At 36.9% G+C, this 23820-nt stretch overlaps 2 pseudogenes across 1 annotated transcript; both read right to left on the bottom strand.

The window, feature by feature from the left end:
- Positions 1–16118: 16118 nt before the first annotated feature.
- LOC149141882 (amino acid transporter AVT6A pseudogene) lies at positions 16119–16808 on the bottom strand (annotated as a pseudogene).
- A 726-nt stretch (positions 16809–17534) lies between these two features.
- Positions 17535–23455, bottom strand: LOC149141883 (amino acid transporter AVT6A-like; annotated as a pseudogene). Its single transcript, XR_016264751.1, has 5 exons — positions 23357–23455; positions 22894–23193; positions 18348–18551; positions 17756–18232; positions 17535–17677 (listed from the first exon to the last, which is right to left on the bottom strand). The product of XR_016264751.1 is annotated as an amino acid transporter AVT6A-like (transcript).
- Between the last annotated feature and the right edge of the window lie 365 nt (positions 23456–23820).

The following is a 23820-nucleotide window of genomic DNA, read 5'->3' on the forward strand; positions in this document are numbered from 1 at the left end:
TTTATGTAATAATCCCAAGGGGCCTTGTCAAAGTTATCGTTAGTTAGTTAGCTAACAAATAAAGCTTGTAAGCGGTTATCCGCATTAATAATAATTATAAGTGGTTGACTCACTTTATAGAAAAGGGACCAAAATTGTTATAAATGGGCCATAGTTAATTAATAAAGTGGCTAACCCGTATTATGGAAGGGACCACTAGTAATTAGGATTTTGGATGTCATAAAGTTATAAATAGTCTTAGATAGCAAGGGAAGAATCATCAAGTTTTATTGTAATCGAGCTCTGCTCTATTGGAGGTTTCCCCCTCAAAGAGGCAAGAAAACATTATATTTTTCTTTCGAATCATAAAATATATTTTCATCTTGTATCAATTAATGTGATATTTTTGTGTTTCGAGCTATACTGTTTCATATTTCCTCCATTATGTTTTTCTCGCAGGTCTAGCACATAACAGAGGAAGTAGTAACAAAGATTAAATGTGTAGTATTATGATTTTAGGTGCCAAAAAGGCCCAAATACCATCGTTCTAGGATACATATAATTAATTGATGCCTTCTCTATGTTTCCTTCACATATATTTGTTCTATCATCCAAATATTTTCACTGTAATGAACGAAAACTACCATTATTCGGTAACGAAAATATTATAAAAATAGAACTCAAATATTGATTGTAGTGAATGAAAATTCACAGATTCTCGTTATTCTAAACTTCATAAATTCTACATATCATTTCAGCTTCCTCAAACACTCTCAACATGGAAATTTACTTTCTAGACTTCATCTCTTTTGCAAGCACAATTGTCGATTGTTATACGTCCCTTCAATCTCCCCTTCCTGGTTGAGTACACTACAAATACAAGCCTCTATTTTTTAAACTCTTGTGTTACCCAATTTGAGTTGCAAAAGAGGGAGACACGCATACTTTCTTAAGCTTTCTATTGCACAAGTCCATATATGATGTTATATGCAAGATTTTTTTGCTGAAATTTTAGAGGAGATGAAGAAAGCACAAGGAGCCTTGTTTTCTTTGATTTGTAGAGAAAGATTCCTGGTCCTAGTTCTATTTCTAACTCCAAGAGAGCTAAATAGGGAACGTTTCATGAATGCAACCTCTCCATCTTAGTTGTTTGCATATTGATAATTGGCATTGCCAACACTTATTATAGTTAATATAATCACACAAATATGAACATTAACATTTTCTTCACTGAATTCAAAATTATTGTTTAGATGGATAAGCTATAAAATGAAAATTCCAAAATATTGTCTAAAATATAAAACATATATAAATTACATGAGTACGATAAACATAATCCTATATCAATACCCAGCCATGTCTTGAAATCTTGACTAGGTTCTGAATGATAATATAGCATTCGATTTCTCCATGTTTACCAATTTTAAGCAGGTGCTTCTCACACAAGCTTGCTCGTCCATTGGCCTTGCTGCGTCTCTTCAATTTCCTTCAACTATCTTCCTTTACATGAACCCAACATGAACCCATACACGAACCTACTTGGATATTTCTCGTTGTGTCGAACTTTCACACGGCTTCCTCGCCTTTTAACGGCCTGGCGTCCCTTCTATCCTTTGGCGAAATTTTGGCGAACTTCAAGGCAAAGATAATTTGAAAACAACTACTACACAACAGACATTTACTCAAGCACACAAGTACTCAAATGCAGAATGAACACCAACACTCTTTTCATATTATTTCAGAAAATGGAATTGGTTACAATGTATCCCTTCCAAAGATCGACTGTGTTTGCATTTATCGGACTTTTAGCTTCTCATAGGAGAGAGAGCGTTACCGAAGGCTTCCTGGCAAAACACAGACTCTGTCTCAGAATATACAGACTCAAGACATATATAGACTCAAGACTTTAAACTCTACAAGGTCCGGCCACTTTAGATTCTTACCAATGCCGAGCACACTATTACACAGGCTTCTCAAATCTCTATGACTCTAAGACTCTCAAACTTTGAATGCCCTGAATGAGCCTTACCCCTTTCTTTTATAGAAAAAGTAGGGTACAAGCATTCAGTGATTGGGCCGACAAACTTTTGTACCAATATTCTGTCAGTCATGGAGATGTGGCTCAAAGCACACCAAAATTCGGAGAAGTGCTCCAAGTCTCGTGACTGAAGAATATTTCTACATAAATACACTGTGGATGATTTATCAAATCCCACGGAAATTATTCTGACCAGATATTTACATAGTGGATGCTTTTGTACAGAAAAGCCCGCGAGAAAACTGGTCGGGAACCTCACCGAGAGACAGTGCACCGCCCCTCCTCTAGTCCTTGTGACTAGACATCGTGTTTACAAAGTGGAGGCTTTAAGGACAAGCCCACGAGAACCCTTTTTTAGAAAACAGTGATTTCGGGAAACCGAAACTTTTTGTACAAATTTTCATCCCATGCTTTGGTAAATATTCTTCTAACAATCATGGATTTATTTAAAACAATTTGAGGCTTGATCTTGGTCAAAATAAGCCACTCATAATGTCTAGTCATATATTCTCTTAAGGTTTCGTTATCTGAAATCTGTAGCATTTCTTTAACATTGTTGTAGGGAGAGTGAAAACAGTCGGGGATGCTATGCTGAAAACAAATGTGGCATTTAAATCGAGTGTATAGATTCACGGTATACCGGGTCAAAAGCAGTTTTATTGACTCCATAATCTGTCCACCAAGTTTGTAGCCAATCGCACTATTATTTCCTTTGCATGATTCCAGTTGTTCCAAATTTTAATTTGATATAGTGGGTTTCATCCTTTCCATCAATATTTAGAAAACCCCACCAAAGTCTTTTATAGCCTGCAAGATCATAGATTGTATCGGGGAAAATAAGCTTAGAATCACCTCCAGGCCATAAGGCTGCATCATGTGTCTTCATGGGCCAGAAGATATTTCGAGTGCGATTTATGCTGAAATATCTGTTATAGTTTCCTCTTTGATTTCCTCCATGAGACCAAATCATAGTGATGTAATGGAAATTGCTTTTAAGGGCATCTTCTGCCAAGAGTGCATCTGTTCTGCTTTTTGTGTAGCCCATATCATGGATCCATCTGTTGCCTTTAGGGTACACTCTTCATTCTGGTAGTAGGTGAAAAATATCAGTGTGTGCTTGTAGGTTTGCATCTAATACTTTAGTATTTCTTAAATTCCAGGTTGGTTTCCAATTTTCTTTATATTCGGACCAACTCTTGTTTTCTGGGATTGTTCTCAGAATTCCATGTTTTTGACTTTGATCCCATTCTGTAACAATTAGCAGCACATGTTCTTGTTGCTGGATGTATTCCCTGCTAAGGAAATCTGGTAAACAATTTTCTACTCCTTTGATGTGCTCAACTTCAAAATCGTAGTTAGCAAAGAGGGTCTGCCATCTGGAAAACTTAGCTTCTCCATGCTTTTTAATATCTTTGGTTAATGCCTTTTTCAAAGCCGAGGCGTCGGTTCATAGTAGAAACTTCTTGTTTACTAGATGAAATTCGAACTTATCTATACAATTCCACGCAGCTTTGACTTCTTTTTCTATGGTGGAATAATTTTGTACCGCAGGGTTCCAAGTCCCTGAGGTGAACTGAACAATCTGTTCAATCCCATCCTTTCTTTGCTTAAGGATGCCTCCCCATCCAATATCGTTGGCATCTAACTCAACAATTTTAAAAGCATTATCATTAGCTACATACAGAATAGGGAGTGTTTTTACCTTGGCCTTAATTTGCTGGACAACCCTTGTGTGTGCTTCGGACCATTAGAGTGTACCCTAAAGACAACTAATGGATCCATGATATGGTCTACACAAAAAGCAGAACAGATGCACTCTTGGCAGAAGATGCTCTTAAAAGCAATTTCCATGACATCACTATGATTTGGTCTCATGGAGGAAATCAAAGAGGAAACTATAACAGATATTTAAGCATAAATCGCACTCGAAATATCTTCTGGCCCATGAAGACATACACAATTATGGTGAAGAGAAGTCACATACAAAATCCACACCGCCATATTATGAATACCAGGGGTCTTTACCATAGTATTGTCCCATAGTATTTGGAAGCGACAACTGATATTTGATCCCATCAAATAATACTTACAACATAACCAAGGTATTTACCTAAGATATTGGCTAAGCAAAAACATATATAAGGAGATGGAGATCAAAGTGTTATAAGTGCAAATTATGGGTTATTAATGTATAATCTGATTTGAAATAGGGGTGCACAAAGGAGCATGGAAGAGGCTCATATCTAATAGATCTAAAAGAATACACTGGAGCCCATGGGTTCCACCAGCTGATCAACACCTGGATATGTGACCAGCGTAGACACGCACAGCTGAGGGTGGAGCGTTTTAGAGCAGGCGGTATGTATACCAGCTGGTATGGCTCCTCCTGTAGCCGCATATGGAACCTTGTTCCCAAGAATAACAATACCAACAGGAATAAGAAGGCAGGCAAATATAACAATTCCAATGGCAACCATCACCACCCATCTTCTCGTCGCCCGGGACTCATCTTGGTTCCCGGGCGTCATCGTGGAAGAAACCCTAAACCTGCCACAAATCTGCCTTCAGGAACAAGAGAAGTGTGCAGGAAGGATTCAAGAAACAGCGATCCATAATTCAGGATTCAAGAAACAGCGATCTGTAATTCAAGAACAAGAAAACTCAACTCAACTCAACTCAACTCTGCAAGAAGGATTCAAGAAACAGAGAATGAGAGCAGCGAACAAGAAACGCAGAATGCAGCGGGAAAACAAATTTTTTGTAAAAGTCAGGTATGTTTGACGATGTTCATTTAAAGCCTCCTGAAATTTGAAATGTGTGTGATTTAATATAATTCTAAAATAATTAATTGTGATTTAGTATAATTAATTATTATTTAATGTAGTTTTGTGGTTCTTTTAATGATTATTATTATTATTATTTAATGAAGTATTTTGTTTTACATTTACTATAAATATGACTTTTCTGGTTTTGTTAATATAATATTGAATTTTAATGTTTATAATTATGAATATAATGAGCAAAGTAAAACATTGTCACAGAGTAAAGAGATTTGAGCAACATTTTTATGTTAACACTGAATTAAACATTTACTATATTTTTAAAATATATTTGGGGTTGGAAGACAACTAAAGATCATTTGGCATCAAAACAAATTACGTAGTACACAACAATCGCTCTAAATCTTGTTTTATTGAACTTAAGCAACGGATACATTTTTATTTTTATTTATGGGATTGGATGTTCTAATTACATTTAATTCGCATGCTTAGGATGATTAAAAGTTTGACTCTTTAATTGCAACTTCCATTTGAATGGTTACTATATTATGTTGAGTAGTGTTTTTGCGAAAAATCAACTCTATATAAATTCTGTCTGGACTAAAATCTTTAGGTGGGATTAATTTAGATACAACATTGGCCAAAAGATCAGCATTGACATTATGTATTCTTGGTATTGGAGAAATATTGAATGCTACAAAATGTGAAGTAAGATTTTGAATTGAGGATTGATAATGTCTAAGGTGATTTAAAACACAATGGATATTGTTTCTGACTTGTTTTATAACGATTTCAAAATCACCAAAGATTTGAAGATATTCAACGCCAAGATTTATTTCTTTATACAATCCTTGCACTAATGCTTCATACTCTGCAATATTATTAGTACATTCAAATTCTAGCCTACATGCTAGCATAGTTTTTTCACCAGTAGGGCTTATTAATATAAATCCAGCTCATGCATCTTGGATTAGTTGGAATCCTCTCTGGTTGTAGGAAATTTAGGATTTTAGAAAACTTATGTATGAGCCCACTGATCTTTCTTTTAGACCGACATGAAGAATGGCATTCTTACTTTCGTAGTTGAGTGTGATGTATGCCAGCAAAGGGGAAATGATCAAGCTATTGGGAACCCTACAACCTTTTCCACTCCCTAGTTTCATCTGGACATATGTCTCCATGGATTTCATTAGAGGTCTCCCAAATCCATGCAACAAATCAGTGATCATGGCAGTTGTCGACGAACTTTTCAAATATTCTCATTTTTTCAATCTACCACTCCCATTTACCCCAAAATTGGTAGCTCAAGTTTTCATGAACCAAATTTTCAAACTCGATTGCATGCCAACTTCCATTGTGTCTGATCGAGACCCAAATTTCAACAAAAAAATTTGGTAGGAACTTTTCAAGCTACAGGGCACACAACTCCAACTGAGTACAACTTATCATCCCCAAACCAATGGTCAAACAAAAGCAATCAAAAAATGTTTAGAGACCTATCTGTGATGCTTCATTTAAGACAAGTAACATTAATGAGTACGATGGTTAACTTTAGCTGAATGGTGGTATAATACTAGCTATTATGAAGCCAACAAGATGATGCCATATGAGGTAGTGTATGGACAAATCCCGCCTTCACAATCTTCTTATATCCCTGGATCTTCCACAGTATAGGAAATTGATCAGATTCTGCAGAACGGTGTCACCATGATAGCTCATCTCAAATATAATCTACTTCAAGATCAGAATATAATGAAGCAACAATCCTATGAACATCATTCAGAGCGGTCATTGCAAGTAGGTGGCCAAGTTTTCTTGCGACTCCAACCTTATAAGCAGCCCTCTCAAAAATAAAAGGGCTACCAGAAACTACCACCAAAATTCTATGGGATTTATCAGGTGCTTCAACGTATAGGAGTAGTTGCTTGCAAATAGGCCTTGCCAACGAATTCAAAAATCCACAAACTCTTCCGTGTATCTTGCCTCAAGAAAGTTGTGGGGAACAATTGCAAGGTCCAAACAAGTATTCCATAATTGGATGAGGAAATTTCACTTTGGCTCAGACCTGAACAGGTTCTCGATACTCGTGAAATACATCTTTGTGGTAGCATGATCAAGGAAGTCCTCATTAAGTGGAAAGAAACATCTCCAGAAGATGTGACATGGGAACGAACCACTATTCTTCAGTAGTTTCCACAGCTTCAACCTTGAGGACAAGGTGCTTTTAATGGGGCAGGGTATGTTAGGGTCCAACCCTAACCCCTTTATTTATGTAATAATCCCAAGGGGCCTTGTCAAAGTTATCGTTAGTTAGTTAGCTGACAAATAAAGCTTGTAAGCGGTTATCCGCAATAATAATAATTATAAATGGTTGACTCACATTATAGAAAAGGGACCAAAATTGTTATAAATGGGCCATAGTTAATTAATAAAGTGGCTAACCCGTTTTATGGAAGGGACCACTAGTAATTAGGATTTTGGATGTCATAAAGTTATAAATAGTCTTAGATAGCAAGGGAAGAATCATCAAGTTTTATTGTAATCGAGCTCTGCTCTATTGGAGGTTTCCCCCTCAAAGAGGCAAGAGAACATTATATTTTTCTTTCGAATCATAAAATATATTTTCATCTTGTATCAATTAATGTGATATTTTTGTGTTTCGAGCTATACTGTTTCATATTTCCTCCATTATGTTTTTCTCGCAGGTCTAGCACATAACAGAGGAAGTAGTAACAAAGATTAAATGTGTAGTATTATGATTTTAGGTGCCAAAAAGGCTCAAATACCATCGTTCTAGGATACATATAATTAATTGATGTCTTCTCTATGTTTCCTTCACATATATTTGTTCTATCATCCAAATATTTTCACTGTAATGAACGAAAACTACCATTATTCGGTAACGAAAATATTATAAAAATAGAACTCAAATATTGATTGTAGTGAATGAAAATTCACAGATTCTCGTTATTCTAAACTTCATAAATTCTACATATCATTTCAGCTTCCTCAAACACTCTCAACTTGGAAATTTACTTTCTAGACTTCATCTCTTTTGCAAGCACAATTGTCGATTGTTATACGTCCCTTCAATCTCCCCTTCCTGGTTGAGTACACTACAAATACAAGCCTCTATTTTTTAAACTCTTGTGTTACCCAATTTGAGTTGCAAAAGAGGGAGAAATGCATACTTTCTTAAGCTTTCTATTGCACAAGTCCATATATGATGTTATATGCAAGATTTTGTTGCTGAAATTTTAGAGGAGATGAAGGAAGCACAAGGAGCCTTGTTTTCTTTCATTTGTAGAGAAAGATTCCTGGTCCTAGTTCTATTTCTAACTCCAAGAGAGCTAAATATGGAACATTTCATGAATGCAACCTCTCCATCTTAGTTGTTTGCATATTGATAATTGGCATTGCCAACACTTATTATAGTTAATATAATCGCACAAATATGAACATTAACATTTTCTTCACCGAATTCAAAATTATTGTTTAGATGGATAAGCTATAAAATGAAAATTCCAAAATATTGTCTAAAATATAAAACATATATAAATTACATGAGTAGGATAAACATAATCCTATATCAATACCCAGCCATGTCTTGAAATCTTGACTATGTTCTGAATGATAATATAGCATTCGATTTTTCCATGTTTACCAATTTTAAGCAGGTGCTTCTCACACAAGCTTGCTCGTCCATTGGCCTTGCTGCGTCTCTTCGATTTCCTTCAACTATCTTCCTTTACATGAACCCAACATGAACCCATACACGAACCTACTTGGATATTTCTCGCTGTGTCGAACTTTCACACGGCTTCCTCGCCTTTTAACGGTCTGGCGTCCCTTCTATCCTTTGGCGAAATTTTGGCGAACTTCAAGGCAAAGATAATTTGAAAACAACTACTACACAACAGACATTTACTCAAGCACACAAGTACTCAAATGCAGAATGAACACCAACACTCTTTTCATATTATTTCAGAAAATGGAATTGGTTACAATGTATCCCTTCCAAAGATCGACTGTGTTTGCATTTATCGGACTTTTAGCTTCTCATAGGAGAGAGAGCGTTACCGAAGGCTTCCTGGCAAAACACAGACTCTGTCTCAGAATATACAGACTCAAGACATATATAGACTCAAGACTTTAAACTCTACAAGGTCCGGCCACTTTAGATTCTTACCAATGCCGAGCACACTGATACACAGGCTTCTCAAATCTCTATGACTCTAAGACTCTCAAACTTTGAATGCCCTGAATGAGCCTTACCCCTTTATTTTATATAAAAAGGAGGGTACAAGCATTCAGTGATTGGGCCGAAAAACTTTTGTACCAATATTCTGTCAGTCATGGAGATGTGGCTCAAAGCACACCAAAATTCGGAGAAGTGCTCCAAGTCTCGTGACTGAAGAATATTTGTACATAAATACACTGTGGATGATTTATCAAATCCCACAGAAATTATTCTGACCAGATATTTACATAGTGGATGCTTTTGTACAGAAAAGCCCGTGAGAAAACTGGTCGGGAACCTCACCGAGAGACAGCGCACCGCCCCTCCTCTAGTCCTTGTGACTAGACATCGTGTTTACAAAGTGGAGGCTTTAAGGACAAGCCCACGAGAACCCTTTTTTAAAAAATAGTGATTTCGGGAAACCGAAACTTTTTGTACAAATTTTCATCCCATGCTTTGGTAAATATTCTTCTAACAATCATGGGTTTATTTAAAACAATTTGATGCTTGATCTTGGTCAAAACAAGCCACTCATAGTGTCTCGTCATATATTCGCTTAAGGTTTCATTATCTGAAATCTGTAGCATTTCTTTAACATTGTTGTAGGGAGAGTGAAAACAATCGGGGATGTTATGCTGAAAACAAATGTCGCATTTAAATCGACTGTAGGATTCACGGTATACCGGGTCAAAAGCAGTTTTATTGACTCCATAATCTGTCCACCATGTTTGTAGCCAATCGCACTATTGGTTCCTTTGCATGATTCCAGTTGTTCCAAATTTTAATTTGATATAGTGGGTTTCATCCTTTCCATCAATATTTAGAAAACCCCACCAAAGTTTTTTATAGCCTGCAAGATCATAGATTGTATCGGGGAAAATAAGCTTAGGATCACCTCCAGGCCATAAGGTTGCATCATGTGTCTTCATGGGCCAGAAGATATTTCAAGTGCGATTTATGCTGAAATATCTGTTATAGTTTCCTCTTTGATTTCCTCCATGAGACCAAATCATAGTGATGTCATGGAAATCGCTTTTAAGGGCATCTTCTGCCAAGAGTGCATCTGTTCTGCTTTTTGTGTAGCCCATATCATGGATCCATCTGTTGCCTTTAGGGTACACTCTTCATTCTGGTAGTAGGTGAAAAATATCAGTATGTGCTTGCAGGTTTGCATCTAATACTTTAGTATTTCTTAATTTCCAGGTTGGTTTCCAATTTTCTTTATATTCGGACCAACTCTTGTTTTCTGGGATTGTTCTCAAAATTCCCTGTTTTTGACTTTGATCCCATTCTGTAACAATTAGCAGCACATGTTCTTGTTGCTGGATGTATTCCCTGCTAAGGAAATCTGGTAAACAATTTTCTACTCCTTTGATGTGCTCAACTTCAAAATCGTAGTTAGCAAAGAGGGTCTGCCATCTGGAAAACTTAGCTTCTCCATGCTTTTTAATATCTTTGGTTAATGCCTTTTTCAAAGCCGAGGCGTCGGTTCATAGTAGAAACTTCTTGTTTACTAGATGAAATTCGAACTTATCTATACAATTCCACGCAGCTTTGACTTCTTTTTCTATGGTGGAATAATTTTGTACCGCAGGGTTCCAAGTCCCTGAGGTGAACTGAACAATCTGTTCAATCCCATCCTTTCTTTGCTTAAGGATGCCTCCCCATCCAATATCGTTGGCATCTAACTCAACAATTTTAAAAGCATTATCATCAGCTACATACAGAATAGGGAGTGTTTTTACCTTGGCCTTAATTTGCTGGACAACCCTTGTGTGTGCTTCGGACCATTAGAGTGTACCCTAAAGACAGCTAATGGATCCATGATATGGTCTACACAAAAAGCAGAACAGATGCACTCTTGGCAGAAGATGCTCTTAAAATCAATTTCCATGACATCACTATGATTTGGTCTCATGGAGGAAATCAAAGAGGAAACTCTAACAGATATTTTAGCATAAATCGCACTCGAAATATCTTCTGGCCCATGAAGACATACGCAATTATGGTGAAGAGAAGTCACATACAAAATCCACACCACCATATTATGAATACCAGGGGTCTTTACCATGGTATTGTCCCATAGTATTTGGAAGCGACAACGGATATTTGATCCCATCAAATAATACTTACAACATAACCAAGGTATTTACCTAAGATATTGGCTAAGCAAAAAGATATATAAGGAGATGGAGATCAAAGTGTTATAAGTGCAAATTATGGGTTATCAATGTATAATCTGATTTGAAATAGGGGTGCACCAAGGAGCATGGAAGAGGCTCATATCTAATAGATCTAAAAGAATAGTAACTAGCATTTGCACCAAATGTTGCAAAGGAAACGCCGTAAGGCATAAATTGAAAAAAGCAAATAGAACAAAAAAATACTTTGATAAAGAATAAAAATATATTGAACACTGAAATCAATGCCCCATTAACTGAAACCACTTAGTAGACGTTCCATATGAAATGGGCATATGATCCAAGAGTCCCATCCCCAAACTACTTCCTCTCTATGTAAAATTGTCTGGGTTATATTGTGATTCCATGGGATTGATGCCGACCTCGCAGGCAATGCCCATCCCTAGTGAGTATAGAGGTATTTTGGGTGGCATGATTGGAGGAACAGTACTGCAAACTCTAATTCTTATGTTTATCACATATAGGACTCACTGGGACAGAGAGTTATTTACCTGTAATTCCAAATCTACTCTTTACTAACATTCTTCCTGGGCTTCGTAATTTAGTATATCGCTGGTTTTACCCATAAATTGCAGGCTTCACAAGCTAAATATCGGATTAAACTTTGGGGAGGTTCAGTAGATTCAATCAAAGACAATTTAAGGAAGGTAGATAAAGCAAACCCTTTATGATTTACTATGTGATATCTTGTATTATACATAGATGTTTGTTGTTTAGAAGATTAATCCTCTCATGTTATATAGAGATGTTTATTCACAAGATTAATCTTGTGGCAGGACAGTGAAAGAGATGACAGGGAGAAGTTATCTTCTGAAGTATGAAATGAGGATTGCTACACTGTTACTCTGAAGTGATGCATGTACTCTAATCCATCCACATCACCAGTTTCGGCAGGTAATAGACATTTTTAAGTGTATTTGAAGAGGACAGTGACTTCATGGTGAATTTGATTATGGTGTCTTCTTCCACAATCAAGAACAAGGAAAGCCATTTTGTCAAGCTGCATTCAATTGTCTAGACAAATTTTTAATTCCCTCATTCGTTGTTTTCGTGGAATCGCCCTGTTCTTTTATTGTAGGCTTTGACTTTTATAAATGTTGATTAATGGTATTCTATTTTCCATAACATCATGTGACTATCAGGTGATGTTGAAAAATATACAATCTTCTGCCACATTCAAGGGCAGGGAGAGTCATTTTGTCAAGCTGCACTGACTTGTCTAAACAATTGTTTAGTTCCCTCATTCATTATCTTCATGGAACCACCCTGTTCTTTTATTGCAGACTGACTTTTACAAATGCTGATTAATGGTTTTCTATTTTCCCTAGCATTACGTGACTATCAAGTGATGTTGAAAAATATACAAATAGAAGGAAAACTTCACCATGTCTATGTGAATTTAAAACACATGACATATTTAAATGTGAAAATTATTTTTGTTTTTTTGTAGGGTTTAATCTTTATCAAGCTTTAGGTTTAAATTTCTTGGTGAAGAGTTGAGGATTGAAACTCTCCTATGGAACATCCAGACTTGATCAAACATTAGATACTTTCAATGACAACATCACACAATTGAATAGATTATTCTTCCATCCAACATAAAGCTGAACCTGACATGAAACCAGCCCAACCTAGACTCAACCTTCAACTTATAAAAATATAAATAACAAAATTCAAATAGCTAAGAAGAAAAGGACTACTATAGAGTGTATAAATAAAAAGGTATTAAAACTCTATAAATTCTATTCAAATAGCGTCTACATTCTAACTTCAAATAGCAAAGTAGCATAATTAATATGTTCACTTACCTTGGTATCGTTTCTTGCCTCTTGGTTGATTCTTCGGCTTTTACATTGTGTGGGGGCAAATTCGTTGATGTTGTTCACCACATCTACTCTCCTTTCTACTTGACTCGAACCTATCTCTGATGACATCTTTCTCTACTGGCGTTTTATCTTCTTGAAACATCTTAGTTATCTTGTTTTTCCCCTAGGGCTTGAATTGCTGGACAAATCTTTTCCAAACGAATCCAATCTCATATTTCTTCCCAAATTGTTGGACAGATCTTCTCCGGATATAATCAATGTCATGTTTTTTTTGCTAAATTGTATTCTAATATCGTCTTCGAGCCTTCCAATATCATGTTCTTGATTAATGGAAACACCTTTGGCAAATGATTTCATGAATTTGATTTTCATAAATCTCGGAATTTTATCTCTCTAAATCTTGTGAATAGTCATATGCTTGTCTGAAAGATTAAGCCATGCATATCTACATATTAACCAATTCAGACTTTCAAACTTTAAAACTGTGGATGGCTAATAAGATCCAGTCTGATCACAATGCTTTGAATCTAATCAGATTTCCATACAGACAAGCCACCTCTTCAGTCTTACATAAGTGCCGAACATATCTTCTTTAGACAAATCCGATGTCATGTTTCTTCCTAGATTGCCTTACAAATCTTTTCTAGACAATCCAATGTCATGTTTCTTCATATTTCTTGCCACACACAAGCCACCTTTATATATTTAAATAGATTTAGTGGGTAGTTATAAGTCAAGGAATAGTTTGTTGAGCTCAGGGTAAATAGTAATCAAACTGCCCTATTTTCCTAAGTAAATTTGGCCTTAAATCTAGTTTGAATTATGACGGAAGTCAGAGTTCTGTTTATTGGAGGTGAACTTTGCCTGTGGAATTTATTTTTGGAGTTTTAGTTGATTATCTCTTTTCAAAAAAAGAATAAAAAAGAGTGGAACTTTTGACTCGTGGAAAAACAAAACTCACCAAAAATGAGGCGATATGAGTGCTGGATATCAAACATGGATCTCAATATAATTTCATTGCATCGACCTGGTTGTTAAGTTACCAATAATGTGATTCTATACACGTTTCTCGTTTATCGGTAAATAATACATTTCTCCACCAACCTCTTTTTGTTGTCAATGAAACCATAATGTTTCTTAGAGAAATAATGTCTGTTATTTACGTGAGATAAAAAAAATTAAACCCAGATTTGGCCACTGCAGCAAAGTAAGTCATTTTCCCTTAATGTAATTGTATTCTCTGATTATCATTTGTTTTTGGTTTAATTTATTTTCAGGTTGTTGCATTTGTCAACTAGGTTCGTTTGTTGAAAGCATTACAAATACATCATTTTTTTCAGAGTATTGATTTAGACTTGTTTCTTCATTGAATTTTATTTATTTCTAAGCTAAATGGATCACTCACTACTTTTTTTTTAATGAAGTTCAGATTTGCTTCCTCTGGAGTATACCTTCCCACCTAGATCTAGATTGGCACTCTCTCCTCAGCCTCCGTATTTCAATTTTGAATTGATTTGGAACCCTTTTTTCAATAAAAAGACTTCATTAGATCTAATCCATGGATCTTGGCATTCCCACTAAGATTTCACTGAATTTCTTTCAGGTCAGTTAGTTTTGTATTAGTTCTATTTTTTTTACATTCATTTGTCTCTTACCTCACAACTTTTTAGCTTTGTTATTCTCTTCCATTACTAGCTTGCTTGAACCCAACATCCACTTTTCTCTACGATTTAACCTATTACTGGCCACATTACACCCCTATCACTGCTCCTGCAGATCAAGATCTTATGCTGTTCACGGTATCTAAAAGTACAGGTCATGCAGGAAGTCGGATTGGGTAAGTAATGTTGATTCTTTTACAATTATATGCAATTTGTTGTGCTACCTCTTCTTTCTCACTTGTAACTTGAATTTTGGCAGACCTTGTACTCTGTTTCTCTGGGTCTGTATGTGTATGCTTGTTTTTGTGTGCATGTGTGTACTCAATGGCTTGGAGTTTGACTGGTACTTATGCATGTCATGTAAGGTATGTACATTTCAAATGGGTCTATCTGTCTGTTGAAGTAGAGACATCAATGAATGGTGGAACTGAGTTGATGTCTCTACTTTAAATGGTTGAAATGAAAATACTTGGCAAAATGGACTAATTACTCTTACTCTGGCCGCCTGTATCAATGCAACTCTTGCAGGGCTAAAATGTGAAGGAAAGGAGGATGAAGATTGTAATAAGTTATTGAAGAGCAATGGAATCGTCACACGCAGTGGGATGCATTTTGGTGCACCTCAAACTTATGTGAAGTTGAGTATTATTGATAGAATCCAGACCTTCAATCTTTTGTTTGACAGGCTTTCAACTATTCATGGATGATAAGTTGAATCGCTCAATCATTGATGTGAGATCAACTATATTCCTTTTCAATGTTTAGAACTACAAATACAGTAGTATCTTTAACTAGAAGGCCGAGCGACCATGGCAGGATGATACAAGGCTTTAGAAAAGTTTATCCACTCTTCACAATTCTACAAGCAAATTCCCAAATCAGCGTTCTTTTCTCGGTTCTGTTCCAAATAATCTTTATATGTATGTGCACCACCTACTCCTCATAAAAAATCATTCTCAAGATCGTGGAGGGCCTTCCACCTTTTTGTTGAACAAAGAATTAATGTCACTCACTATAGCAATTGAACTTGAAACTACTGCCAGAAAAATCATGAACAATGCGATAAATATGTCCTTCCTGGTTGAGATTCCATGGGTGTCTCTGCAATTAAAAAATAATTGAGGTTAGAAGTTACATGCAAGCAAGGTGAAAGACAAAACTAGAAATGAAAAACAACTTTTTTTCTACCTGAGAGCAATGGAAGCTGGGAAGATGAACCCAATACAAATTGTTGTTGTGGCCCCTGTGAATTGAAATGCATCCCAGATACTTGGTATGAATGATGCCCCGAGGAAAACGATTCCAATTAACCCAGCAGTGATCAAAGTGAACCTCTTATTATCCAAAACAAGATGCTTTTTCGCTGGAAAGACAAGCCCATCAAGATTAAGTCTCAGGGGAAAAAAATGAGAGGAAAGACCAGAATCAGATGTACAACATAGGTCACACGAACAATGTCATTCAGCACAACACTGTAGGGAAATCCCAAGTTGGTGTCAAAATTGGCCAGGACATCATCCATGGTCTGGTCTCCAAATAGAAGAAAGCCAAAAAATCTTGTACTTATGTATACAATTGAGCACAATACCAATGATGTGCGAACAATGGGCTGCATTTCTAAAGGGTCTTCAAGTTCATTGTATATGGAATGAACTGCATGGCGCAAAGACATCACAATTCATTATAACATAATTTTAAATGCAAATTCAACTAATGAACTCTAAGATACTACACTACAGGACTAGAGATGGAGGAAAATAATCCATACCATTGTAATGACAGATGTAAGCAGTCACAATAACTGGTACCACAGTGAAAAGCTTCAAGAACGAAGTAAAATCTTCAATATCTGGTAACAATCTTGGTGCTTTGACGGTGCCACTGATCAACTTTACAATCACAATACCAGCCGTAATCACAACAAATACAACAGCAAGTGCAACTGATAATGCAGAAGTGAATCTCAAAGAATCTGCAAATTCATGGAAATGAACACATCAATATAGGCATCAAGATTTGAACATCACAACTCCTAAGGAATAACCCATGATTCACATCCTTGAATGTATATTCCATATGCCATTTCTAACAGGGCAACATGAAAAGTCATACAAATCGTTAAGCAGATGCCATAAGTATGTGACATTCCCAAGATATGTTGAATCCCCTCATATAATTACAACAGTTTCTAGACATGTAAATCCCTCATAGCTGTAAGGTATGTATATTTCAAATGGGTCTATCTGTCTGTTGAAGTAGAGACATCAATGAATGGTGGAACTGAGTTGATGTCTCTACTTTAAATGGTTGAAATGAAAATACTTGGCAAAATGGACTAATTACTCTTACTCTGGCTGTCTGTATCAATGCAGCTTTTGCAGGGCTAAAATGTGAAGGAAAGCGGGATGAAGATTGTGATAAGTTATTGAAGAGAAATGGGATCATCACACATAGTGGGATGCATTTTGGCGCACCTCAAATTTATGTGAGATCGAGTATTATTGACAGAAACCAGACCTTCAATCTTCTGCTTGACAGGCTCTCAACTATTCATGGATGATTAGTTAAATCGCTAAATCATTGATGTGAGATCAACTATATTCATTTTCAATGTTTACAACTACAAATACAGTAGTATCTTTAACTAGAAGGCCAACCAACCATGGCAGGATGATACAAGGCTTTACACAAGTTTATCCACTCTTCACAATTCTACAAGCAAATTCCCAAATCAGTGTTCTTTTCTCGGTCCTGTTCCAAATAATCTTTATATGTATGTGCACCACCTGCTCCTCATAAAAACTAATTCTCAAGATCGTGGAGGGCCTTCCTCCTTTTTGTTGAACAAAGAATTAATGGTACTCACTATAGCAATTGAACTTGAAACTAGTGCCAGAAAAATCATGAACTATGCAATGAATATGTCCTTCCTGGTTGAGATTCCATGGGTGTCTTTGCAATTAAAAAATAATTGAGGTTAGAAGTTACATACAAGCAAGGTGAAAGACGAAACCAGAAATGAAAAACAACTTTTTTTCTACCTGAGAGGAATGGAAGCTGGGAAGATGAACCCAATACAAACTGTTGTTGTGGCCCCTGTGAATTGAAATGCATCCCAGATACTTGGTATGAATGATGCCCCAAGGAAAACGATTCCAATTAACCCAACAACGATCAAAATGAACCACTTATTATCCAAAACAAGATGCTTTTTCGCTGGAAAGACAAGCCCATCAAGATTAAGTATTAGGGCAAAAAAAATGAGAGGAAAGACCGCCATCGGATGTACAACATAGGTCACACGAACAATGTCATTCATCACAACACTGTAGGGAACTCCCAACTTGGTGTCAAAATTGGCCAGGACATCATCCATGGTCTGGTCTCCAAATAGAAGAAAGCCAAAAAAGCTTGTACTTTTGTATACAATTGAGCACAATGCCAATGATGTGCGAACAATGGGCTGCATTTCTGAAGGGTCCTCAAGTTCATTGTATATGGAATGAACTGCATGGCGCAAAGACATCACAATTCATTATAACATAATTTTAAATGCAAATTCAACTAATGAACTCTAAGATACTACACTGCAGGGCCAAAGATGGAGGAAAATAATCCATACCATTGTAATGACAGATGTAAGCAGTCACAATAACTGGTACCACAGTGAAAAGCTTCAAGAGCGAAGTAAAATCTTCAATATCTGGTAACAATCTTGGTGCTTTGACGGTGCCACTGATCAACTTTACAATCACAACACCAGCCGTAATCACAACAAATACAACAGCAAGTGCAACTGATAATGCAGAAGTGAATCTCAAAGAATATGAAAATTCATGGAAATGAACACATCAATATAGGCATCAAGATTTGAACATCACAACTCCTAAGGAATAACCCATGATCCACATCCTTGAATGTATATTCCATATGCCATTTCTAACAGGGCAACATGAAAAGTCAGACAAATCGTTAAGCAGATGCCATCAGTATGTAACATTCCCAAGATATGTTGAATCCCCTCATATAATTACAACAGTTTCTAGACATGTAAATCCCTGATAGCTGTAAGGTATGTATATTTCAAATGGGTCTATCTGTCTGTTGAAGTAGAGACATCAATGAATGTTGGAACTGAGTTGATGTCTCTACTTTAAATGGTTGAAATGAAAATACTTGGCAAAATGGACTAATTACTCCTACTCTGGCCGTCTGTATCAGTGCAGCTTTTGCAGGGCTAAAATGTGAAGGAAAGGAGGATGAAGATTGTGAGGAGTTGCAGCTTTTGCAGGGCTAAAATGTGAAGGAAAGGAGGATGAAGATTGTGAGAAGTTATTGAAGAGCAATGGAATCATCACACGCAGGCACTCAGGTGGTTAGAACTCCACGGGAGGTATCGTTAATGAGGCCTTAGCCTCCTTCCCTTGGACTTCTCTCTACAACTTGTGTTCGAGACTAGTTCCAAAATAAATCTAGATTAGGCAATATAAGTAAAAGTAACCAACAACTTGCATCTCACATAAATCTATGTCCTGCACTTCATATAGGATAGAATTTACATACTATAGCAACTGTTCATCTGGTGACTTGGAATTCTAATTTAAGTTGTGCAAGTAATCAATTTTTAAGGCACTGGTCTCTAACTAACAATCTCAATAAATCTAATCAAGTGGTGCTTAATGAATATACTTGCCCATCAATTTTAACCAAGTTGCTAGGCCATTCAGTGGTGTCTCCTTCACTTGTTGGTTTCCAACAAGTAGTTCATCTCTTCATCCATCGGGACTACACCCTTAGTTTGTGATTAGGAGACAACTGAAACAGAGAGGGTAGGGATCAGAGTGACAGCCCCTGCGCTGAGCGTTGTCGCAATCCTGTGTACAATTCGGGTGACAACAAGGCCATCAATGGCAACCCAATAATACAAGTTTGCCCTTCACGAGATTTCCAACATGAGAGAGAACACAGTTCTATCCCAGAACAAGAAGGAGAACATAGTTCCAACCCTGATGTAGGCATGCACAAAGAAGACATAGTCCAATGTACAAAACACAAAGGTTTAATTGGGATGGTAATTAAAATTGCAGATGACTCATATTCAGATAGCACCAATGGTGACAATGAAGATGAGGATGAAGACGAACCTATTCTAGTAGACTGTGCATGGATTTTTTGGATGAATCTTTCTGAGAGTATCGACAAAATCAACGAGCTTGAGGTGATTGATAGGGCATTCTTCCATGGTGATATTGTGGCAACAACTTCAGATCCATAGAGTGGTTAATGAGGATCATATAATAGATTTGTTAACTCCCACATCAGTTAGTTACTATAAGAAACGTTTCCAGTAGTGATCTTCATCGAATAAAGGCATTTTTCCCGATGATTATGTCATTCATGGACCTTGGGTGGGAAGAATCGATGAATCGGTTGATAATGTGACAATTATAATTGATGATGGATCAAAATGCAAATATATGAAGGTCAACCCTGACTGCCTTATTCCAAACAAACTCCATTATCCTTACTTTCCAGGGCAACGTGTCCGGCATCAGCAATTTTAAAAAATGCTTGATGGTTGTGTGGTAAATGGACCAAAAGTAACAAGGAAGGTACAATATATAATGTGGAAGTGGGATGAGTTTACATGGATTGGATTGCTGCAACAAATCGTGATTGCAATTCCCAGTCAACTGTCACTCTCGCAGAGAAATAGGACCTGAAACAACCAAAGTTATTGTTTTGTTTTTCATACATTGGTTGGCAGCTAGGCGACTGGTGTCTGCTTCCTACATCTGTAAGCGAGATTAGGTGCATGATTTCCATCCACTTTACCCTGATAGAGCCACTCCTAACAACAACAATCCTCCAGAGGAAGAACATGCGGTAGCTGTTCTCTGCGGTGAAAGATGACGCACTGTACATCCTAGTAATGAATACTTTTAGAGCATGGTTAACTGACCCCAAGAACTGGAATGTTGCTGTGAAGATTTTGGCAACCACTAATCGATTGGTGATGGAAAGTCACCACCCTTCTATTGAATCACCTCTCGTTACAATGTCGCAATTCGAGGATCAATCTAGCCTTGTAGCTAAAGAATGCGTTTTCTGGTTTCGCACATACTCATGTTATTTGAGTGAGAGGAACTCACGATTAACATTGTTTAACTGGAAATCTCATCTCAGTCAAAGACGTCCCTGCTAGTCGTGACTGTACATATACAGTGACTATTCATGGATGATTAGTTAAATCGCTCAATCATTGATGCGATATCAACTATATTCCTTTTCAATGTTTACAGCTACAAATACAGTCGTATCTTTAACTAGAAGGCCGAGCGACCATGGCAGGATGATACAAGGCTTTACACAAGTTTATCCACTCTTCACAATTCTACAAGCAAATTCCCAAATCAGCGTTCTTTTCTCGGTTCTGTTCCAAATAATCTTTATATGTATGTGCACCACCTGCTCCTCATAAAAAATCATTCTCAAGATCGTGGAGGGCCTTCCTCCTTCTTGTTGAACAAAGAATTAATGTCACTCACTATAGCAATAGAACTTGAAACTACTGCCAGAAAAATCATGAGCAATGCGATGAATATGTCCTTCCTGGTTGCGATTCCATGGGGGTCTCTGCAATTAAAAAATAATTGAGGTTAGAAGTTACATACAAGCAAGGTGAAAGACGAAACCAGAAATGAAAAACAACTTTTTTTCTACCTGAGAGGAATGGAAGCTGGGAAGATGAACTCAATACAAACTGCTGCTGTGGCCCCTGTGAATTGAAATGCATCCCAGATACTTGGTATGAATGATGCCCCAAGAAAAACGATTCCAATTAACCCAGCAGTGATCAAAATGAACCTCTTATTATCCAAAACAAGATGCTTTTTGCTGGAAACACAAGCCCATCAAGATTAAGTCTCGGAGCAAAAAAAATGAGAGGAGAGACCATTGATGATGTTCCAGATAGCACATCGCCTGCCCAAATCAAGAAAACACCTCCATCAGACATAGATATTTCTAATTCAAAGCCATATATAAGATAGGAATCATGCCCAAAGTAATATAAAAGTGGCACCAGATAATTGACCATTCAAACAAAAATGAAAGGAATCTAAGAAAAAAGAGACACTAATAAAGCATGTCAAGCCATGTATGCTTCATAGAACACTTCAACTTTGTTAAACAGAAACAAGTTGTTAGTGTTTCAGCTTGCTAAACTGCTCACAATGCAAAAATTGGGTCGAAGTTTCAATTCAAGCAGCACTTTTAAAATACTCTAGTTGTAACATACATGCTTAAATATTCCCACACAATATACTATTTATCCTTGTATATTACCCTCAAAACTGGGCTAATTCAGCCTACGACCTAAAATGCATAACCTACAATGTTTAGATTGAATTACTTTTCAATTCATCTTATCTTGATTCCTTTCTAACAGAAGCCTGTAAAAAAAATATCAACGGACTGCTTCTAAATCAATGATTGCAAATAGTTAAACTCTTCACAAGGTACGAGGGTCTCCCTCGATCTCCAACATATTAAACACGATGCAATTATGATCTAAAGTCAGATGAACAGAAACACACTCAAGTTCAAACACTGGATTCAGTGATTAAAAGCAAGGGACTATCACATATTTACCAAGATTCAACTTGGGAAATATCACTGAATAAAAGCAGTGGTAATTCACCTTATGTTGCATCCCTATCCATAATCTTCCAACAAATTGGTCTCCTCAAACAGAAAATACTCATTATGATCGGTTGTTCTAACAACAAAGGGAGTGAGATTTTTTCAAAAACCATCAGAAGTAGGAAAAAAATAACAGAGGAGAAAGAAATAATTTGTCCCAGTATATGATTTTGTAATCAAATAAAAAGACTTTTATAAGATATGTTGAATCCCCTCATCTAATTACAACAGTTTCTGGACATTTAAATCCCTGATAGCTGTGAAAAGGCCCAAATGAAATATAATATATCTCAAAATCAGTGCTAAAAAATTCTTATCAAGACGAGCAAAGCAGATTCACCCACTCTCTTGAAAGACTCTAGACATTTAAATCCCTGATAGCTGTGAAAAGGCCCAAATGAAATATGACATATCTGAAAATCAGTGCTAAAAAGTGCTTTTTAGGATGAGCAAAACAAACTTACCCACTCTCTTGAAAGACACCAACGGAGCTAAAATAAGGACTATGGTGAGAACTAGGATCGGAACACGTTCATTCCACCAATGAAATACAAACCATTCTTCAAGTATACCAGCATGATGCACGCCATTTGATGATGTTCCAGATAGCACATCGCCTGCCCAAATCAAGAAAACACCTCCATCAGACCAACAGAGGCCATCACTGCTACATTCCTCCTGGCTGGCGAATTTTTCTTCTCTCCGTTTCTCAAGAACGAAGTCCCCTGAGCACCCATAAACCTTCCAACAGCGGCAGCCATGATCTGTAACAAAAATAGGATGATCCACAAACCTAGCTTGAATCCCCAGTGCAAAACAATTCTATCTAAATGTACAGAATGGGTGTACCAAAATCCAGTAAAATACTCAGAGCAGATATTATTGCAAATGTGGGAAAGGTAAGGAAAGCCAATATCTCAAGTTTACCATCATTTGCTAAAAGGAATTCCAGGCGTCGGCGCGTAGGGCTCATACCAGGCATTACAGTGGCAGATTTGGTTTTCTTCTGGCTGGAGTTTGCCGTTGTGTTTCTCAAAAACACGAAATACAGAGAAAAGATCGAAGAATGGGAGCAAGATTTTTTTGGCCCCATAGATTCATTTACAAGGAACTCCGCATCACCACCAGTGGATTTAGGCACGAAAATGTATTACGGCAGGGGATTTGGGAAGGTTTATATGAGCGTTTTCCCTATCAGTGGCCAGGCATAAACTAAGGAGTCAGTTCGGTCCAGATCCAACGGTGTAAAATGCTTTAATCGTCTAACAATCAATTATACGGTGCAGATTGTGCCAGCGCAACAGCCAGGGGAGTTGTTTCCAGAGGAAACGCCTTACGGCGTAATGAATATGCTTGCTTGACCTTTTTTGTGATTATAGATAACAATGATA

This window comes from Pinus tabuliformis, chromosome X (genome assembly GCF_031772625.1).
Source record: "Pinus tabuliformis cultivar Carrire ecotype Pingquan chromosome X, CPIR1, whole genome shotgun sequence".
Taxonomy (NCBI): Eukaryota; Viridiplantae; Streptophyta; class Pinopsida; order Pinales; family Pinaceae; genus Pinus; species Pinus tabuliformis.